We start from the raw sequence: 6000 nt of genomic DNA, 5'->3' as shown, positions 1-6000 counted from the left end.
TGCTGACTAATGCACAGTCTTTTGCAGTAAGTTTCTGTTTCAATGGCATGAGTATCACGACAACCGGTAGATTCTTATCTGCTGTAGCCTTCACAGCCGTTGCAACATACCGCTTGTTATCTTCCGCCTGTTCTGTCGTTGAGGACTTTTTGGATCATTCTATGTAACTTCAAATATAACATTTTAAGTGTGTTTTAAGTGCATTATACAAATGTGACACTAGGTGGCAATGGTGAGTTTAATGGCAAATTCAATATATATTTAAAACTTTTTTTTTTTTAAAAAAGCATTTTTTTTTGTATGTGTCTAGATTCCACCCTGCTCTCGGAAGTCATGCCAAATGTGCAGACGTTGACAGTGGGATGTGCAATATTGGGGTAGGGTGAGGGCTGACAGGAATGTTTTTCCTCCACGCAGACACATGAAAACAAACTTCTGTGTGGCTCCTATTCCGTAGGAATTAAATCCCATTGAATGCTGAGGGATTTATTTCTGAGTAAACTTTCCTAGAGTGACTCTGTAAAAGAAGGTCTATTCCTGTAAGTGCCAGTGTGGTGGCTGTGAAACATTAAAAATAAACAAATATGGCATACACAGAACCACATTTGTGATGTGGGGTCAAGAACCAGGTTTCATTACCTCCCAAAGCCACCGATCTCTTGAAACAGGTGCTTGCTGAGGGAACATGTGGCCAGTTGGAGGTCTCCAAAATGTCTACACCGCTCAAAAACGTGTGGTACACAGAAAGAATCTTTCAAAAATATGTTGATTCATTCATTCAAGCATTTGTTTTTCTGCTAATGACCCCATGAATGACTTTCACATATTAAATACCCCTTTATCCTGCCTCCCAGCAAGGATCTCTCTGCAGACTTTTCTTTAAATACATGAGCATAATTAAGCCCTCAGTGCTTGTAAAAAGTTCATGACTAATCTGAAAATGGGATCAAACAGAATTGAAAGCATTCTTTCTTCTTTTTTAAAAATCCAGTCTACTGTTGTTGTTTTTTTGGAAAGCTGTTTGTTTGCTATTCATTTGAGCACCTCTTAAAGCTATTACCAAATTTTCTGAGATCAAGGATGTCTGCATACAGTTGGGTCCCATTTTGAATCAAGATGATTGACTGCACCTTTCAAAACTGTACTGATATTCACTGCTGGTTTCAAAACTGCACTGATTTCCCCTCCCCCCGAATTCCCAAGTAACACTGGGTATGAGGCTGCTAATAAGATGTATTTGACAATGACTCCAGTTTAATGTACAGTGGTACCTCAAGTTACATACGCTTCAGGTTACAGACTCCGCTAACCCAGAAATAGTGCTTCAGGTTGAGAACTTTGCTTCAGGATGAGAACAGAAATCATGCTCTGGTGGCATGGCGGCAGCAGGAGGCCCCATTAGCAAAAGTGGTGCTTCAGGTTAAGAACAGTTTCAGGTTAAGTACGGACCTCCGGAATGAATTAAGGACTTAACCTGAGGTATCACTGTACAAGAAAATAGATGATTGACTGGGTTATTGTACACGGTTAGGGCACATGCTGTGTAGGGTGGGCATTTGAGCTATGCCAAGAGCGCTGCATCCCCTTAATCTGCACTGTAGGATTGGGGGAAACCCAGAACAAGTTTAGTAGGTACACAGAGGAGGAAGAGAGGGGGACAAGTTCACCCACTGAGCTCTAACAAAAACCAAATGAAAAGCAACATTTTAATTAGAAATGCAAACAATGTCTTGTAAAGAAATCTTACTATTCAAACTGCTAGCATGAAGTAGGGACCCCACTAAAGGAAAGTAAAGGAGTACCTAGTCCCTGCTTGATAATTTCCCCTAATTTTTGGACTCTCTTTATGCTGATCTGACACAAACAAACTGGAGACCTTTGTTATCACCTCATTCGCTTGCCAGACCAAGGAGGGAACATCAATTGCCCACATGCTCCAGCTGCTGATGTTATCATTTCTGCTCTGAAAAAGTCCCAAATATTTTTTACCCCAGCATTCCTCTGTCCACTGCTTCTCAGTGTTCACAGCTGTTGGGATAACAGATTGCATTCTTTCTCCTTTCTTTTTGAAGATTCTTGGCTCTGAAGAGCTGAAGATGGTTTAAGTAAATGTTCACCACACTATTTCTGGTTTTTATTGTCAAAAGCCACTTTTCATTAAGAGAGCCAAGCCAGTGTTACATTGTGTGTGTATATCCATCAGGAATTAGGTTTCATTTGGAAGCCCAGGCATTCTGTGGCCCTTGCTAGTTTGGAAACTTTAGTTCTTGTTCTGAAAATGTCTAAAAATGTGTGCTTGGAAATATTCTAATAAAGTTGCCAAGTGACTGGGAAAAACATACACACTCTTCTGACTTGTACAAAAAAAAAACCAGCAGGTGAAACTTTTAACTATGCTGTGGTTCAAAGCATAGTTACAGTGGCTAGCACACAAGTTGCTAAGCCTTTCAACAGTGAGATTCGGTTTAAGAGGGGACAACAGCTTAGTGGGAGCCCAGCAGTAACATCCAAATCAACTCCACTCTGAGATTTCCCACTGTACATTTTGAACCCTCTCCAAGACTTTAAATGACATTTTGCATCCAGCCATTTAGGCAGTCTTGTAATTCTAATCCCTGGGAAGATGCTTTGCAAACAGCAGCATCTGAAAGGGTTTGCAGAAAGCACATTGTGGGCATCTTGATTTTAGCTTACTCCACAAAAGCACTGTGTTTGCTACTTTTTCATGCTTCCAACCCACTGGCAGACATGGCACCAGGCCTGGTACCAGAAATCAGTAGCATTGGGCAGCTGCCAAGACCCACAGACACTGGAAAGAGACCCACCACTAACCCAAGAGCCTAGAACTGACCAAAAATGTTTGGCTTGCCAAGGTGAAAGAATGAGCTTTAACATGAGTTGGTTATGCCAGGAGCAGCAAGCAGGTGCCGCTGCTGAACAGGCTCAGATGAACAGTTGCTCCTTGATCTTCCTTTTTGACTGTCTCGGGCCACCAGAGACCTCAGACCTGGACAAGGTTCTTCAAACCAGCATGATAAAGTTCTCAGGCTGCTGTAAAACAGATCCCAACCACATTAGCATGCAGCTAGTACAGTGGTACCTCGGGTTAAGTACTTAATTCTTTCTGGAGGTCTGTTCTTTACCTGAAACTATTCTTAATGTGAAGCACCAATTTAGCTAATGGGGCCTCCCGCTGCTGCCGTGCCGCCAGAGCATGCTTTCTGTTCTCATCCTGAAGCAAAGTTCTTAACCTGAGATACTATTTCTAGGTTAGCGGAGTCTGTAACCTGAAGCATATGGAACCCGAGGTACCACTGTATTGTCAATGCAGGGATGGGAATCTGGTGCTCCTCCAGATGTACTTTGACTGCAACTCCCACTATCCCTGATCATTGACTCGGCTGGCTGCAGCTGTTCTTGGAGTCCAAGAATGTCTGGAGACAGTTGTGGATGTTGGGGTGAAGTGGAGCCACTCAGATGATTTTGGTTTTATTGCTTTTAGAGCCAGTGTGGTATAGTGGTTAAGAGCAGTAGTCTTGTAATCTGGGGAACTGGGTTCGCGTCTCCACTCCTCCACATGCAGCTGCTGGGTGATCTTGGGCCAGTCACACTTCTTTGAAGTCTCTCAGCCTCACTCACCTCACAGAGTGTTTGTTGTGGGGGAGGAAGGGAAAGGAGAATGTTAGCCGCTTTGAGACTACAGTGGTGCCTCGCAAGACGAAAAGAATCCGTTCTGTGATTCTCTTCGTCTAGCGGTTTTTTCGTCTTGCGAAGCAAGCCCATTGACGGATTAGCGGATTAGCGCTATTAGCACTATTAGCTGCTTTTAGCGGCTTATCGGCTTATCGGATCAGCTGATAAGCGGCTTAGCGGCTTAGAAAAAGGGGGGGAACCTGCAGGAACTCGCAAGACATTTTCGTCTTGCGAAGCAAGCCCATAGGAGATTCGTTTTGCGAAGCACCTCCAAAATGGAAAACTCTTTCGTCTAGCGAGTTTTCCGTCTTGCGAGGCATTCGTCTTGCGGGGCACCACTGTACTTAGGGCAGTGATAAAGCGGGATATCAAATCCAAACTCTTCTTCCTCTTCTTCTTTTGCTTTCAGGTGTCAAGGTTCAGTGAATCCTATCCCTCCCCCCGGTGGCAGCTAAAAAAGGAGGTAAACAAGAAGCGTCCTTACCATTGTAATTTATTCATTATTCACACAGAGAGACAAAGGAATGTAGTCCCTTTTAAATAATGGTGTTGCTCTGAGTAATTTTCTCCCCCCCCCCTTTTACTCTCAGTCGTCAGCAGCTCCACCCCTTATACAGTGTCTGCATAAGGCCATTTGTCTGTTTACTTTCTGCTCTCCCACTTTCACAGCCCTCCTGGTTCTAGGAGAAGGGGGGTCAGGAATACTTTCTAATGATAACATGTCAGCCAGCTGTTCTGGGTCTGCTGTTCCCCCCTTCCATTATCTCTCAGCCCTGTCCTTCTTCTGTCTCAGAGTCATGATCTTCTACAATCTGCTGTTGTAAATCTATACTGTCGTCCTCTTCTTAGGAAGGTTCAGGAGGAGGAGAAGCAGCCCCACCATCGCTCTTTAGTCCAGTCCCTGACATCAGGGTGTTAGAATTCCTGAGCTATGATTGCAGTCATAGGATTTTTGTCTATCACATGACGATATATGTTTTGACTCCACAGAGTGGGAAGTGACGGAGACAGGATGTTTGTGTTACTGTGTTCCGTGAAGTGGGACTATTGTCCTTTGTTCTTTTTCTCTTTACTGTCTGATGCTAGAGAGAGGGGGAGCCATGTTGCAGTGCTCCGTATGTGTTTATATGTAAATAAAGTAGATTAGCCAAAATGCTGAGTTGCTGAGGTCTGTCACGCGAAATGCGCAAACTCTGAGGATCTCTAAGTGTGCCGGTGTCAGTTGGCACCGTCGCTGCGATGTTCAGGCAGAAGAAAGCTTTTGAAGCTCTCAAACGATCAACCAGGAGGGAGAGAACATGCCAGTCAGGCATGTGTCTCTGCCAAGGTCCTACTCGAGTGTAGGGATGGTACAGGGGGGTGGGGAGCGAGGAGGTGGCCGGGAAATTAGTGCAGTACAAACATACTGGGAGGAGCACCTGATTGGCTCCTCTGGTGTGTTCGCGCCGCACCAACCTCCCCACTCATTCGTCCCTCCCCCCTTCTACCTCCTGGTAAGCAACAGCAATGTGAGTGTCCAGAGGTCAGGCGAGTGGTGGTGTCCCCCTTTCCCCATGCTATCCTCTGCTGTCTGGAAGGCCAGGGCTTCCCCACTCTTGTATTAATGGAAAAGGAAAAGTTAGGAGATTAGAAATATCATTAAATTGCACATTTTTCACCTTAATTAAAATACTGAAGTTAAGGGAATGGTGGGTATTACATCAGTTCTCCTTTGGTGTCTGTACAATGTACATGCAAAGTCTTTGAAACCCTAAATCTGGAACCCTGGTTGTTTAAGGCACAACTGTACACACACAGGTCCCCTCTGTTCAGATGTTTGTTTATAAGAACACATGAAAAGCCTTTGCTGGATCTGACCAAAGATCCATCTATTCTAGCATCATGTTCTTACGGGGTTCTCCTGACATTTATATGGGATGCTCGCAAGCAGGAACTGAATGTAGCAGCAGCAGCTCCCTATTTCTGATTCCCAGCAAGTGGTATTCAGAAGAATCTTCCAACAGTGGAGGCAGAGTATAGTCATCATGGCTGGTAGCCAGCGAGAGCCCTCTCCCCTGTGAATTTGACTAATCCTCTTTGAAAGCCGTCCAAGTGGGTGGCCATCGTGCAGGAATGGATTCCGTAATTTAACTATGCACTGTATGAAGGACTTCCTTCCAGTCTGCCGTTAATCAGCTCCATTGGTTGGTCCCAGGTTCTAATATTATAAGAGAGGGAGATGTTGTTAGAGGGAAGCCTTCTCAGCACAACTCTGGTCCTTGACCCTGTGCACATAACACCCACATAAGAATTGAGATGAGTCAACGT

Source organism: Podarcis liolepis (genome assembly GCF_965112155.1).
Source record: "Podarcis liolepis genome assembly, chromosome: 6".
NCBI lineage: Eukaryota > Metazoa > Chordata > Lepidosauria > Squamata > Lacertidae > Podarcis > Podarcis liolepis.
The sequence above is the reverse complement of the archived record's forward strand: the minus strand, read 5'-3'. Positions refer to the sequence as shown.